General features: G+C 42.5%; 1 protein-coding gene across 3 annotated transcripts in view; it reads left to right on the forward strand.

Moving 5' to 3' along the window:
• Positions 1-975: 975 nt before the first annotated feature.
• The window catches only part of RNF216 (ring finger protein 216), a 125,728-nt gene continuing 109,972 nt past the window's right edge, over positions 976-16,731 (forward strand). For 2 of the 3 annotated variants that reach the window (XM_075527557.1, XM_075527559.1), the window contains exon 1: positions 976-1,137. The gene's annotated coding sequence lies outside the window, so the exon portion shown is untranslated. Of the gene's footprint in view, positions 1,138-11,740; positions 11,821-16,731 lie in introns of all 3 variants that reach the window. The other variant, XM_075527558.1, reaches the window with a different exon arrangement.

Genomic DNA, 16,731 nt, shown 5'->3' on the forward strand with positions numbered 1-16,731 from the left:
GCTTCTTACCAAGACTACATGATTTGGCTGCTGGCTCCCTCTCACTCACAGCAATTGCAGCCAACTAACATCCTTGCTGTTTCTGGAAACACCTTAAGCATAGCATTTCCAGCTCTGAGTCTTGGTCTTTTCTGCACTCTCAGCTTGAAAAGGTCTTCCTCCAGGTGGCCACCGTGGCTCACTCTTTCACTTCATTCATTTTCTGATCAAATACCTGCTTCTCAGGAGAGGCATCCCCTCACCACAATCCGTTCCCATCACTCTCCATTCTTTTACTGACTTGAGTTTCCTTCAGACTGCTTTCCCTGCACAGTTACTGTCTATGCTAGTATTTTCGTCAGTTAGTTCTTTTGCTAGTTAGCTATTGAACTTAACCAGGTTATTGAACCATAATTATTGAACTTAACCAACTTAAATTGCGAACTTTACCATAAATTTCAAGAGAACACCCCCTTTACCGTTGACGCCCCAATTTCGAGTACAGTGCTTCGTCTATGGGAAGCCCTCAGAAAATATTTGTTGATAGAATAACGTCGGCAACAAATGTACAAATGTGCTCGACAGAATGGATGTATGTATCGATTGTGACAAGAGTTGTATGAGCCCCCAATAAAATGGTTTTAAAAAAAAGAAAAAGAAAAAAATGTGCTGAATTAATGAGTGACTTCCCAAAGGCAACACAGCAAGTAAGTGGCTATGGATTAGATATCCCCAGCCTTCTATTTCCACACCAATTCCCAACTCCGGCGAGACAGTAGCCCCTCTTGTGGGTAGCAAGACTCAATTTTTTTTTTTGGTCCTCCCGCCTAATGGAGGAGTCAAGTTTCCATGGGCGGTGAGGGGGACTAGAGCAGTGACTAGGCGGCCCTCTCTATGGTCCCCTCCTTCAGCCCCTCCGCCCCAGCACCCAGCGTCGCTCTATGGTTCTTCCTGTCAGTAGTCGGGAGGGGGCGCTATGCGCAGGCGCAAGGTGACGCCGCGGAAGGGCCGGAAGGAGCGCGGCGGCGGCGGCGGCAGCAGCAGCAGGGGCAGCGGTGGCGAAGGAGCTGTCGGCTGCTGCTCTGTGTGAATTAAAAAAAACACCTCTGCGGCCGAGTCCGCCGAGACCTCTTCGTTAACCGGGGGCTTGAGGGACGAGTAAGTGCGGGCGGTGGGGCGCGCAGGACTCCTCGGTCGGCGCCGGGAGGCGGAGGAAGGCCCGGCTGTGGGGGCGGGGGTGAGACGCCGTGGCTGTGAGGGGCCGCGACGGGGACGGAGCGGAGGCCCGGGCGGCAGCCTGAAGGGGCCACCACAGCTGTCCGGGAGCTGGGGGCCATCGCTGAGGCGGGAGCGACAAAAGAGCGCCGGCGGGCGAGCCCCGGCCCTTGCCGCTCCCGCTACTTGACGAAGTTTCGCCGAACGCCCCGCGGCCGCGAAGGTGCAGGGGCCGGGGGTCGGGGTGGTCGGACGGCGTGTGGGGTCGTTTGCCTGCGCCGCCCCGAGAGCGGAGGGAGGCCTTGTCTAAGGGAAGGCCGACGGGCGCGGGGAGCTCTGGGGACTTTAAACTCCAGGCGGTGCGCCCCGGGGCCAAAGGGCGGAAGTGGGCGCCTGGGTCCGCGGATCCTGGTGGCGCGACCCCGACAGTGCGATCACCGCCCGGACGCCCCGAGAAGGATGCGGCTTCCTTGAGGCGACTTGGCCGCACCGGGCGGTGCGTACCCTTTCCTGAAACTTGGGCAAACTTGTGTCGGCGGACAAAAGTCGCCTAGAGCTTCCGGGCGCCGACTGTTCCCGTGGCTGGGAGTTCCTGGGATCCGTCCCTCACGAGGCCTGGGAGGAGGGGGCCTGACCGAACGGAGAAGGTTCCAGAGCCAAGCCCCGCTGGGTTACACTTCTGGTCCCAACTTGCCTGAAGGCAGACCGCCTCGTTTGTTTTGTTCTTCGGTGAACGCTATTCATGGGTGGAGGGTGTACATTTGAGGAAAGGGCCAGAGAGCCTGAGGGCCACAATTTAGACCTAAACAAATAAACACACCCATCTAAACCCTTCACCCACCAGTGGGTTGGTTCTGACTGGTGGTGTCCCTGGTGGTTAATCCAAAAGGTAGCTTCAAATCCACTCCAGTGAGGGAAGAGAAGACTTGCGTCCATAAAGATAACACCCTTGGAAACACCATGGGGCATTTCTACTTGTTAGCAGATTGCCACGTCCTTCTGAGAGGAAGTGCCAACCATTAATAGCTGATCAAAAAGGATTTTTGTGCCATCCTACCAAAACACCAACCAACCCACTCCCTATGGGTGGGTTCTGACTCTTACTCTGTACGACAGAGTAGAACTGCTCCGTAGGATTTCAGACACCAAATCTTGTACAGTAGACTGCCACATCTTTTACCCGGTTGGTTCTGTTGACCTGATAGCCAGGCTCTTTGCCAATGGCCCACCAAAGGCTCCTTCCCTCCACATTACAACCTAGAAAACTTGTGGAACAGTTGGAGTTGGTCACGTTGGGAAGCTCTTAAGTTGCAGTTGACCTCCAGTACCGATCACCAGCACTAAGGACCACTAATCACAGAAAGGGTTTGCAGCCCCTCTGTAGAAATCCCTGTGAAGTAAAGGAAATTGAGATCTGAAGCAGGGAACCTGGACAGCAAGTCTGTATTTGAGAACTAGACGATGAACTATCTATCGAGGTCTCCCTCAGAGAACAGGTTTGGTTCTCGATTAGTGCAATAAGTGAATACCACAATAAAGTGAGTCAAGGGAATCGTTCCTCATAGATTTAAAATCTATTTTGAAAAGTTACATGCTTTATCCTAGACTTTACGAAGTGTGCAGTAATACGCTGAAAAGTTGGAAATACTGTGAGAATGTCCAAGCTGTGACACAGACAGTAAGCACATGCCGTTGGGAAAGTGGCAGTGACAGACGCCCAACGCAAGCTTGCCATACATTTTCAATGTGTAAGATTAATCATAATAGAGCAACACATATGGTGCTGTGTGCCAAACACTGTTATAAGAATTTTTAATATAATAACCCTCTGAGTGAGGGTAGGTTAGTTAAAAACTATCCTCCTTTTTAAAGGGAAGAAATAACTGAGTCTCCTGGGTGGTGCACTTGATTTGTACTTGAGGATTCAACTAATTTGGCAAGTCAGTCAGCTTCCATGAAGATTACAGCCAAGAAAACCCTACCTAGTCCTCTAAGGGGTAGAGGACTTGGTTTGTAATTATCCTGCCATACCTGTGAATGCTGTTTAGCCAAAAAAGATCCAGGAGCATCTACTTGCCAGGCCATCTGTGTTATATTCCAAAGCCCTGAGAGTGAGTTCTGAGATGCCAAACTTCCTTGGATTTAAGTACAAAACAGATTTTTTGTTGTTGTTGTTGCTACTTTTGTTAGGTACAGTCACATTAGCTGAATGATTACAGGTGCTTTAAGTACCGTATATACTCGATTATCATCTGAGGCATCTAATTTTACCACAAAAACTGCATTAAAAGTGTGCTGGAAAATTCGGCTTATACACAGTATATTCCTGTACTTCAAAGAAGTAGTGCATGTTGTGTGAATGAACAAAGGGGATAGTCAGGAGGGGTTTTCCTCTGAGGAAGTGACAGATAGAATTGGCTTAGCTGACGGAGGCACTGAAGAAGATAGAAGTCCCAGATAAAAGCTTGAAGGGAAGCAAGGAATATGGTCTAGTAAAGGAACATTGTCGCTGCTCATCACTGCAGAAAGAGGGAGAGGTGGAAGGTATCTGCTGTTAGCTGTGTTTGTGAGGCATTTTGTAAGCAGCTCTTAGTGCTATGTGAAGTCATGTCAGGAGATGAAGCCTCTAGGTAGTACTTGGGTGAAAGGGCAAGGGTGCCATAACTTTACATAGGATTCATGTGTAAGAGAAGATCATATTCCTCCCTCACCCCCCAAAGATGGAATGAGCCTGGTGGCACTGTTCAGTAAGCAGTGGGGTTACAAATCAGAAAGTCTGTGGTTCAAGCCCACTAGGCACTTTGAGGCTATTACTCCCATAAAGACTTAAGGCCATGTATAGGGTTGCTAAGAGTTGGAATTGATTGCAATAGCAGAGGTTTTTTGTTTGTTTGTTTTAAGTGAACTAACTCTCAGTTGCTGAACTAGTTTTTAACTGACACTCAAAATCTTGCCACCAATTGAAAATTTTGAGTTTAGTTTTTGGCCTGAAATCTTTCCTCTTACAGAAGGACCTTGGTAGCAGAATTTTTAGGGCCCTCTTAAACTCTGCTTAAATTTTCAGCCTGTTTGTATCTGTAATCACGGATGCTATTGTACCTCAGTTATTTCATTTTGTCTGTTTTAAAATTAACCACTCATTGCATTTTTTTTTAATACAAGGGAGAGCGCATGAATTCATCTGCCTTTTTACTTATGAGTATCACCATCCTCCAGTTACTAGGTCTTAACTTCAAGGTTAACTTTGACTCCTTTCTTTTTTTTTGATGCTCAGTTATATGCAGAAATCCCTGCATTCCTCCTGTCATTGCATCAGTTCCAACTAGGTCAACTTAAACTCTTGATATTCTGTTATATGCAAACCTCCCATTAAGGAGTCCTTAACATTAAGGTGTCTCAGTGATTAAGTGCTCAACTTCTAATCAGAAAGTTGGGTGGTTTGAACCTATCCTCCAGGGCAGTCTGCTTTCATAAATATCATAGCTTTGGAAACCTTGTGGGGCTGTTCTGCTCTAACATAAGGTTGCTGAGTTGGAATTGACTCAACAGTGGTTTGGGTCTTTATGTTACCTCTGTTTCAGACTTAATTGCTCTTGGATTTTGCATTTTCCGCCACCAGGTGTCTTCCATAGTTTGTCTTATATATTGCAGGTAGAATGAATTTTTTAAAGTACAGCTGTCGGCATTGCTTCCCATTGGCTAGAAAATAAAATTAGAGCTCTCTCGGCTGTTGATGCACAACCAACTACCTCATAATTATAGTGGCTTAAAACAATAGTTTGTTCACAATTTTGTGAGTTGAGAAATTGGAAAGTGCTTGACTGAGCAACTTTTTTCCTGTACCTACATGGTATCAGCTGAGGTATTTAAGGCTAGAGGATTGCTTCCAAGATGGCTTCATCACTTTTTTATCCACTTCATAGAGACTTCTAGAATGCAGGGCTCAGGCCCCCCCCCCCTTTCTTCTTGTCTTAAGGGCCTCTCCATAAGTCTTGTTAAGAGTCCTAGGGGGAAGCTGCTAACACCTTAAAGACTAATTCAGATTCAAGGGGAGGAGAAGCAGGCCACACCTTTCAATGGGAAGTGTGTAAGAACTGGCACCACCACAAGTTCCTTAATAAACATGCAAGGCCTTTCCAGCAATTTTGTCTGACTGATCTTACCTTCACTCACATTGTCATCTTCCCAACTGGTCATTGTATTACTTCCTGATCTCTGCTTATGTCAGGCTGTTCACGTCTTACGGAGTTGCCCTTCTCATCGGTTCATATCTTACCTTCCTAAGCTTAGCTGAACTCTCTCTACCTCTGTTAAACTTTCCCTGACTCTGCCCACCCCGAACTGGACAGTCTCGTACTGAGTGTGTTAGTCCAGGTTGACTAGAGAGGCAAATCCAGAGACTCTAATATATACGTAAGAGAACTTTATATCAAGAAGTAATTATCCTGAGGGAGGGGGAAGCAGGGAGGGAGAGGAAAAATGAGGAGCTGATACCAAGGGCTCAAGCAGAAAGCAAATGTTTTGAGAATGATGAGGGCAACAAATGTACAAATGTGATTGACACACAATGGATGGATATATGGATTTTGATAAGAATTGTACACGCCTCCAATAAAATGATTTTTTTTAATTAAAGAAGTAATTATACATCACTAAAACATCCCAGTCCAGATAAAGTCCGTAAGTTTGATATTAGCCCATTAATTCCTCTTCAGACACATGCAGCACATGCAATGATACTGAATGCAGGAAGATCATGTGGAAAGTCGTGTGGGTCCAATGGCAGTAGATGCATTTCCAGGGCTCTGGCCACCATCAACTTGGCTCCATGTGGCTTGTCATCAGGAATGTGAAGCAGAGTGTGTCCCGCCTCCAGGGAGGAAGAGAAGAGGTCCCAGAATCCTCAAAAGAGAAGGCCATGTCCACACATGCATCTGGCTATGACCTGATTAACAGGCTAGACTCCACCCCTTCCCTCATAATACCCTCAAGTTTACGGAAGATTATGTAATTACCACACTGAACTATATTACACTTTACTCCATAACACTTTATTGCACTAATGACTTTATGCTTTGGAATAAAGCTACTCATATGCATTGCTTTTCTTAACTGATGGGACTCTTAAGTAAAGCAAAGACCCATGGTAGCTTTTTCTTTTTGTGTTCTCCATGATACACGAGGGACTCAAATATATTGTGGAAAGGTAATGAAATTTCTCCATGAACTTTTTGAAGCCCTCTCAATGTTTGTTGAATTACTTATTGTGTGTGTTTAATTTAAAATGTTTAAAGTTAATACAAAGAATGCCAATTTAGGATAGAAAAATTAGAAGCTATAAGAAAGCAAATATGACAGGAGGGGAATGGCCAAGGAGGGGGGAGGGTGAGAAAAGGGGAACCTAACAAAATTGGATATATAACTCACTCCTCCCCCAAGGGGACAAATAACAGAAAAGTGGATGAAGGGAGACAAAGGCCAGTGTAAGATATGAAATAACAATATATAATTGCCCAAGGCTAAGGGAGGTGGGAGGCAGGGGAAAAAAGAGCTTATATCAAGAGTTCAAGCAGAAAATGTCTTGGAAATGGTGGTGGCAACATATATGCAAATATGCTTGATACAATTGATGTATGGAATATTTTTGTCCCTCCCCCAATGTATGGAATATTATAAGAGCTGTAAGAGCCCCAAAGAAAATGATGGAGAAAAAAAGAGATTCATAGAGATCCACATTTAAGTTAGAATTGTGAAATCAATGTAGTTTTTAATATACACTAATACTTATAATGTGTTAACTGTAATTTTTATAAATGTGTATCCTAAGAGCTGTGTAAATTACCTTCTATGTATTGTGCATGTTATCAAAAATCGTGAAGGAACTCTCTACCTTCATGTTCAATAAATTGTTAAATGCTCAAAAAAGAAAGCAAAAAAATAGATAACTACCCTAAACTTAGTCGAGAAACCCTTATAGTGCAATAGTTTTCTACCATTAAAGGTTGGCAGTATGAACTCACCCAGTGGCTGTTCTGGGGAAAGGACCTGGTGGTCTGTTTCTGTAAAGATTACAGCTTAGGAATCCCTATACTCACTTTCTGTTTTGTCAGACAGATTTGCTTTGAGTCAGAACTGGTTTGACCGCACACAGTCACCACCCCAAGACCGTGCAGCATTATATCCTGCACCATCATCACAGTTGTCCCTATGCTTGAGCACATTGTTGGCAGCTACTGTCACTCCATCTCTGAGGGCCTTCCTCTTTTTCACTGCCCCTCTGCTTTATCAAACATCATGTCCTTTTTCAGGGACTGTTCTCTTGACCAGCTTTCACCATCCTTGTCTCTAAAGAACATTCTGGAGTATAGATGTGGTTTATAGTTAGAAATGGAGATGATGGAAGTTTCTGTTGAAATACTTTTGTTAATACATGAAGGGCCTTTTTCCAAGGACCTTTTGAAGCCTCTACATGGATATACATATACATATATAACTTTGTATTCAGTAAATTAGTCCTTGTGAGATCTACTCCATGGTAGTGAATTAGTTAGGGGTGGTTGTGACTCAATGGTTAAGCAACTTGGCTGCTAACCAAAAAGATTATTGGTTTAGAATCACTAGCTGCTCTTGAGAAAAGACCTATTGATCTGCCCCTGTAAAAATTTTGGGCGAGGAAATTCATGCAATCCTATACTGCCCTGTCAGGTCGCTGTAACTTGGAATTAGCAGCACACCCCACCAACAATGTTAGGAGTCAAGCCTTACTCGCTATGCCACCAGTGTGTCTTCAAAGCTTTCTATAACACTGAAAATTGGCTCTTTTAAGCTTTTTTTTTTTTTCTAACATAGATAAATAACAAAATATTTACCATTTCAACAGTGGCTTATTTATTGTTACCATTGCTGCTTAAAAGCTTTCTGTAACTCTAAAAATTAGCTCCTTTAAGGTCATACATAAATAACAAAAACATGTACCATTTCTACAATAGTTTTTATTTATTGATTTCCATTAAGGGTATGGTTCAAAAATAAAACTGTACAGAGACTCCTAAGAGCCAACCTGGGGGGGCGCAGCCCTCTTTGGCTGGTCTTCAACTGGTGTGTCACAGAGGCAGTCTTTTTCATAATGGCTTCCCTCCTCCACCAACTTTTCCATTGTGAGATAATACAGGTAAAAAGTTTATCACAAACAGCCGAATGAAACCTAGCCAGTGTTGAAACTATAGAAGCAATCATTTTATGTGTAATCTGAATTCCTTCACTCAGGCCATTAAGGTGGTTTTTCCCCCTAAACTTTTCATTGTGAATTAGGTGGTACTTTACATATCGAGCCATTGACATTAAAATCTACCTTTGTTATATGTGGCTGTAATTGATTCAGGCTTACTGTTGTATAGGTTTGTGCCTGATGTTTATAACCAAGTTGTTTTTAGGTGTCCTGAAGTCCGCTCTGACCCATAGCGACCCTGTGCACAACAAATGAAACATTTGCACAATCCTGTGCCATCTTCACAATTGTTCCCATGCCTGAACCCATTGACGTAGCCACAGTATCAATCCATATTGCTGAGGGCCTTCCTCTTTTGTTCTGCTTTACTAAATAAACCTCATGTCCTTCTCCAGGAACTGGTTTCTCCTGACAACATGGCCAAAGTATGTAAGACAAAGTCTTGTCATTCTTGCCTCTGAGGAGCACTCTGGCCTTACTTTTTCCAAGATAGCTTGTGGGTCCTTTTGGCAGTCCATGGCACTTTCAATATTCTTCAGCACCACAGTTCAGATGCATCTATTTATCTGTAGTCTTCGTTATTCAATGTCCAGTTTTCACATGGCATGTGATGTTGACCTGGGTTAGGTGCACCATAATCCTCAAAGTAACATCCTTGCTCTTCATTCTGAAGAGGTCTTGTGCAGCATAGATTTTTATAAAATACATTCCTGGCCATGGAATTGTTGGATTTTAGTATATGCACATTTTCCACTAGAGTTGATTAAGGACCTCTTAATCCTGTGCTACCAGTTTATACTCCTCCCAACTATATGAACATCCCTATTGCTCCAACTCCTCGACAGCACTTGGTATTTGTTTCCTGAATTTTAGGAATTCTGTGGGTGTTTAAAGGTCTTGGGTCTCCCCCTCACCCTTAACACTCTTAAGCAAGTCTGAGCAGCATATTGTTCATCAGCCATGTCTAGCCATACAGAGGTCATTAGAACAAGGAGGAGGGGCTTGGAAGGGTGCTGGGAGGCAGGGTGATGACAAGGTTGTGCTACACCAGGTCTCAGGCTACTCCATGGGCCTGACCATCAAATTTAGCACTTTACCTATGGATTCCTCAGATCCAGTGCCTGTAGGAGCTATGAACGCTCCCCACTTGTATCCAATTCCATCTGACCAGATTCCCTGGGACTCCTGGGAGAGTACTGTGCACCCCGAGGTGTCCAATTGCAGGTACACAATTTGCAAACCTTGAAGCTTCAAGTAACAAGGGACAGATTGAGAGGGATACTTTGGTGTGTGTGTGTGTGTGTGTGTGTGTGTGTGTGTGTGTATAAAATATACAACCCTGGTGTTGGGCTGCTAACATAGATTAGCAGTCTGAACACACCTTGCCCAAGCTCTGGGCTCAGAGAGAAAGATGAGGCAGTCTGCTTTCACAAAGATTACAGCCTGGGAAACCATCTGCTTTGTCCTATGTGCTTTCTATGAGACTTACTCTACAAAGGACCAGGTTTATACTGTGGTGTTCCCACAATGTCCCAATCATGACATTTTGTTTCACGGAAATTATCATGGATATTGAGCAATGCTTATCTGTATTTGAGACTAAAACAGTAATAGAAACTGCACACAAAATATACATAGTGTAGTGAGCTATTGCAAGAAGTTCTGGGGATGTAGTGGGTTATGTGCTAATCACAAGGTCTGGGGATCAAACCTACCAGCTACTCTCCCAGAGAACGATGAGGTTTACTGCTCCCATGAGAATTTATAGCCTCAGAAACCCACTGGAACGGTTCCACTCTGTCCTTTAGGACCACTGTGAGGAGGAATTGACTTGATGGCAGTGAGTGTAGGGGGTGTGCGTGGGGGTGTCTCCATCAGCAGCCATCCTCACAAGCTTTCCATCCCGTTTCATTTGCATCAGGGTTCTCCCCCTTTTCCTCTAAAAGAGTAACCATTAGCCCCACTTTACAATCACCTAATTGTGGTGTATTTATTTTTATTCTTTTTTTTAATTCTTTCATTTATGAACAGTTTTTAATTGTATATTTTTCAGGCATTGTTCTAGGCACAGGAAACATTCAATATCCATGCCCTTATAGATTTTTTAACATTTTATTGGGGCTTGTGCAATGCTTACCATAATCCATGCATCCCTCCATTGTGCCAAGCACATTTGTACATTTGTTGCCATCATCTTTCTCAAAACATTTGCTTTCCAGTATCAGCTCCTCATTTTCTCCCTCCCTCCCTGCTCCCCCCTTAAGTATTCTTTAAACTGGTTTTGCCACCATAGTACAGCCTAGATGATAATTGTTTGTCCCCTTGAGTTGAATTTGATTCTTAGTGACCCTATGTACAACAGAAACACTGCCCGATCTATACTATCCATCCTCACTCTTTTTTTCCCTGCCTTTATTTATTTATTTTTAAGCATTTTATTAGGGACTCATACAACTCTTCTCACAATCCATACATACACCAATTGTGTAAAGCATATCTGTACATTCTTTGCCCTCATTTTCTTTCTTTTTTTAAAAAAATTTTAACAATTTATTAGGGGCTCATACAATTCTTATCACAGTTCATACATATACATACATCAATTGTGTAAAGCACATCTGTAGTCTTTGCCCTAATCATTTTTTTCTCCTGTTTTCTTTTTTTACATTTTATTAGGGACTCATACAACTCTTATCACCATCCATACATATACATACATCAATTGTATAAAGCACATCCATACATTCCCTGCCCCAATCATTCTCAAGGCATTTGCTCTCCACTTAAGCCCCTTGCATCAGGTCCTCTTTTTTTTTCCCCTCCCTCCCCTTTCCCCCCTCCCTCATTTGCCCTCATTTTCAAAGCATTTACTCTCCACTTAAGCCCTTTACATCAGGTCCTCTTTTTCCCCCCTCTCTCCCCGCTCCCCCTCCCTCATGAGCCCTTGATAATTTATAAATTATTATTTTGTCATATCTTGCCCTATCCGGCATCTCCCTTCACCCCCTTTTCTGTTGTCCGTTCCCCAGGGAGGAGGTCACATGTAGATCCTTATAATTGGTTCCCCCTTTCTAACCCATTCACCCTCTACTCTCCCAGTATCGCCCCTCACACCCCTGGTCCTGAAGGGATCATCCACCTTGGATTCCCTGTGCCTCCAGCTCCTATCTGCACCAGTGTACATCCTCTGCTCTATCCAGACTTGCAAGGTAGAATTCGGATCATGGTAGTTGGGGGGTAGAAAACATTGAGGAACTGGAGGAAAGCTGTGTTCTTCATCAGTGCTACATCGCACCCTGACTGACTCATCTCCCCTAGACCCCTCTGCAAGAGGATCTCCAGTGGCCGACAAATGGGCTTTGGGTCTCCACTCTGCACTTCCCCCTTCATTCACTATGGTAAGATTTTTTTTTTCTGATGATGCCTTATACCTGATCCCTTGGACACCTCGTGATCACACAGGCTGGTGTGCTTCTTCCATGTGGGCTTTGTTGCTTCTGAGCTAGATGGCCGCTTATTTATCTTCAAGCCTTTAAGACTCCAGACACTCTCTTTCGATAGCCGGGCACCATCAGCTTTCTTTGCCACATTTGCTTTTGTACCCATTTATCCTCAGTGATCGTATCATGGAGGTGTGCACCCAATGATATGATTTTTTTTGTTCTTTGATGCCTGATAACTGATCCCTTTGGAACCACGTGATCACACAGGCTGGTGTGTTCTTCCATGTGGGTTTTGTTGCTTCTGAGCTAGATGGCCGCTTGTTTATCTTCAAGCCTTTAAGACCCCAGACGCTATATTTTTTGATAGCTGGGCACCATCAGCTTCTTTACTACATTTGCTTGTTCACCCGTTTTGGCTTCAGCGGTTGTGTCGGGAGGGTGAGCATCATAGAATGCCAATTTAATAGAAAAAAGTATTCATGCATTGAGGGAGCGCTTGTCTATCCTCACTTTTAATAGTATGTTTAAGCCATTATTGCAACCACTATGTCAGTCCATCTTGTCAAAAGTCTTCCTCATTTTCTTTGACCTGGTACTGTATCAAACATGATTTCCTTCTCTAGGTTTTCCCTCCTAACTTCTAAGTATTCTGACTGCACTTCATCTGGTAGTCTATGTTATAGTCAATGTTCTTCACCAATACCAGAATTCAGATACCTCAGTTATTTTCCTTATTCACTGCTCAGCTTGTGCATGGCTATGTGGAATACTGTGGCTAGGATCAGCCAGCCATACCTTAGTCCTCAAGGTGACATCATTGATTTTCACTTTAATAGAGTTGGTTTTTTTCCAGCAAGATCTGCACATTTGGGTTCTTGACTGTTCCTTCAATCCTTCAATGGGTGTTGGTTGTGGTCCTGAGTAAATGGAATTCTTCACAGCCTCAGTCTTTTTGTTGTTTATCATGGTGATTTGGCCAGTTTTGAGGATTTGGTTTTTATGTTGAGGTGTACTCCATGCTCAAGATCGTAGTCTCTGGTCTTTATCAGTAAGTGTAGTGCTTCAGTCTTCTTTGCTTTCAGCTAGCAAAATTGTTTGTTTCATCAACTGAAGATCACAAGGTATTAATGAATCTTCCTCCAATCCTGATGCATTCTTCTTCATAGTCCAGCTTTGGAATTATTTTCTCAGCCTACAGAGTAGAAGTCCAGCTTCAGAGTGCCAGCTCTAGGGGCAGGTTTTCTCTAAGGCAGGTAGGAAGTTCCTCGTCTCTTCTAATGCTTCATGGTTTCTTGATTATCTCAGTGTGTCTTGGCAACTATCTTACCTTTGCTTACTTGTTATAATCTCTTATATTTCAAGAGATTGACTCAAAACACACTCTACATTGGTGTTGTCTCATTACCATAACAAAGACAGCCCATTCCCAAATGGGATTATAAACATAAACATAGATTTATAGCAAATATTTTTCAAGGACATAATTCAGTCCACAATACTAATGGATCACCTTTCTTTGGAATGAGCATAATTTTGGATCACTTACAGTCATTTGGGCTACAGATTGAGCTGCTTAACCACAGGTCTGAAGTTCAAACTTACCAGTCTTTCTGCGAGAAAGAAAGGCTTTCTGCTCCCAGAAAGATTTAGTCTTGGAGACCCATAGGGGTAGTAATACTCTGTTCTATAGATTCTTAAGAATCTTCTTTAAGACACCCCAGTGAAACTAAGAAAAGTGCTTTATACCCAGAGAACTTACCAGCAGTCAACCACTGATCATAGAGACCGGTTTAAACATCTTTTGTTTGTAATAAACCTGTGCATGTATGAACTCGAATCCAAGGCTTACTGAAGCTCAAAATAATAACCTTTTAAAAATATTTAATGTTATCTTGTTATTGTTTCTTACTGGTATAGTGTCATGAATTGAATTCTGGCACCCAGCAACTTGTATCTTATCCCCTGGTACCTGTTTTGAAATAGAGCCCTTAAAAGATGCTGTCTATGAATATGAGGTCATACTGGAGTAGTATGAGTTCTTATGCCCTTAGTCCTATCTGAGTGACTTCCTTTAAGAGAAGAGAGAGGCTGACAGGGCAGGCCCTGTGATTACAGTATGCTGCAGCTTCAAGCCAGGAAACGGCCGACCAGAGCTGAGAGAGGCCAGCCAGAATGGTTCCCTAAAGGCTTCTGAGAGAACACGATTCTCCCAGTACCCTGAATTTGAATTACTAGCTGTGAGATCCATTTCTGTTTAAAGAGCCACATACCACCTAGTTGTGATACTTAGTCACAGTGGCCCTAAGATAAGAAACTAAAATACAAAGATGATTTTTGGGTATTGGCCTTGTTGCTAGAGACCTTGTTCACTTACTCATCCCAGTGGTTTCTCTATATACATACTAGTACATGTTCCCTTATAAGCACGTCCTGTATAATATTTCAATTTTTTGTTTTAGCTTTCATTGATAATTCAACTGAAATTGATTTATGTATGTGATGTGTGTAGAGAAAGGGCTCTAAAAACTCACTGCCATCAAGTCGGTGCCAACTCATAGCTACCCTATAGTACAGGGTAGAACTACCCTTTCCAAGACTCTAAGTCTTTATAGGAGTACAAAGCTCCATCTTTCTCCGGGAGAATGGATTAAGATTTTAATTTTTTTCCTATGTGAACGTCCACTTGATTGAGCACCAGTTATAGACAAGACCATTTCTTCTATTCCCTTGCAGTGGCATCCTTGTTTTGATGTGGGTGACCAGAACTGTTTGTGAACCTTCTGTTCTATTTTTCCATCTGTCCTTGAATTAGTACTTGAATTCTGCCATCAGTAAATTAAACTTTTATTTCTTCATCTCTACGTGTTAATTTTATTTCTTTTCATTGCCCTACTGCACTTGCTATAAACTTCAGTACAGCCTTGACAGGAAGTGATGCAGATTCTCTCCTTTCTCAGAGAGCTGTTAGAGATTTCACTGTGAGGTGTAGGTAAGAGGTTTGCGCTAGGACTTCTGGGGTGCCTCTCATCAGATAAAGAACATTTCTTTCTAATATTCATTTACTAAGAGTCTTTCATCACGAATAGGTGTCGGTTTTTAATCTAACGCTATTTTTTTCCGTCTTGGTAGATGGTTATGTGGCTTTTCTCCTTTATTACAGCAATGTAATTTACATTGATTTGGTTGTAAACTTTGCACCTGTGTTCATGAAAGATGATATAGCCTATCTTGTGATGTTCTTATCAGATTGTAGTATCAGAATTATGCCAGCCTCATAAAATGAGTTAAGAAATAAACAACACATCCTTTCCTCTGTTCCTCTTCTTTAGAAGAGTGTGTGTAATGTTAGTTTCTGCCTCAGATATTTGGAAAACTTCACTTGGGAGGCTTTCTTGGCTAAAGAGAATGTTCTTTGTGTAATGTGATTTCTTGACTTCTTAGGGGACTATGAAGTTTTTTAAAATTTATTTTTGTGTCTCAAGGCGTTCTTCCATTTCATCTAGAATTTCATGTTAATCGATATAAAGTTATCCATAATATTCTTTATTTTTTCTGTGGTATCTGTAATGTTATCTTTTACATTCCTAATGGTAGTTTCTGTCTTCTCCCCCTTTTCACATAATTAGTCTTGCTGGAGATTGTACATTTAAAAAATTATTTTATTGGGGGCTCTTACAGCTCTTATCACAATTCATACATATATCCATTTTGTCAAGCACATCTTTACATATGTTGTCATCATCTTTTTCTTTTATTTATCTATTTTATTTTTTTAAATAGTTTTATTGGGGTTCTTACATCTCTTACCACAATCATTAGTGTCAAGCACATTTGTACATTTGCTACCATCATTTTCAAAGCATTTCTTTCTACTCGAGCCCTTGATAACAACTCCTCATTTTTCTTCCTCCCTCACCCACCCTCCCTCATGAACCCTTGGTAAGTTATAGATTATTATTTTCAGTGATTGTACACTTCATGGATAAGAAAGGAGCTGTCCCTAAACTGAACTGAGAAAATAAGTTTCCGTTCCTTTTTGTAGATCATTTTATGGGGGGCTTTTACAGCTCTTCTAACAATCTATACACAGATTGTGTCAAGCACCTAAGTTTCCGTTCTTTAAAGCTACTCAACTGTTGATTATTTCTGTATGGCAGGTAACTAGGACAGTTACTTAACACTGAGACTCTATTCCAGGGTCCTCAAACTACGGCCCATGGGTCACATGCGGCCTGCCAAGGACATGTATCCGGCCCTCCGGGTGTTTTTGCCCCATTTTTTTAACTTCAAAATAAGATAAATGCAGTGTTCATAGTTTATTTTTAAAACTATAATCCGGTACTCCCAACGGTCTGCGGGACAGTGAACTGGCCCCCTGTTTAAAAAGTTTGAGGAACCTTGCTCTGTTCCATAATTTTTGTTATACATTATTTTTGTAATCCTGTAATTCCATTCCTTCCCTTTAGATTTATGCTTTTTGTTGGAGTTAATCTTTTAATAAAAGCTCTTTGTAAAAAATGTGTGTATATATGTATATATATGTGTGTGTATATACATACATACACATATACATAAATACACATATATATACACACACACCATAGTGAATGAAGGGGGAGGTGCAGAGTGGAGACCCAAGGCCCATTTGTCGGCCACTGGAGATCCCCTCATAGAGGGGTTTAGGAGAGGAGATGAGTCAGTCAGGGTGCGATAGTAGTACCAATGAAGAATACAGCTTTTCCCTGGATTCTGGATGCTTCCTCTCCCCAACTACCATGATCCGAATTCTACCTTGCAGGACTGGATAGGGCAGAGGTTGTACACTTGTGCATATGGGAGCTGGAGGCACAGGGAATCCAGGGTGGA

This window comes from Tenrec ecaudatus, chromosome 12 (assembly GCF_050624435.1).
Source record: "Tenrec ecaudatus isolate mTenEca1 chromosome 12, mTenEca1.hap1, whole genome shotgun sequence".
Taxonomy (NCBI): Eukaryota; Metazoa; Chordata; class Mammalia; order Afrosoricida; family Tenrecidae; genus Tenrec; species Tenrec ecaudatus.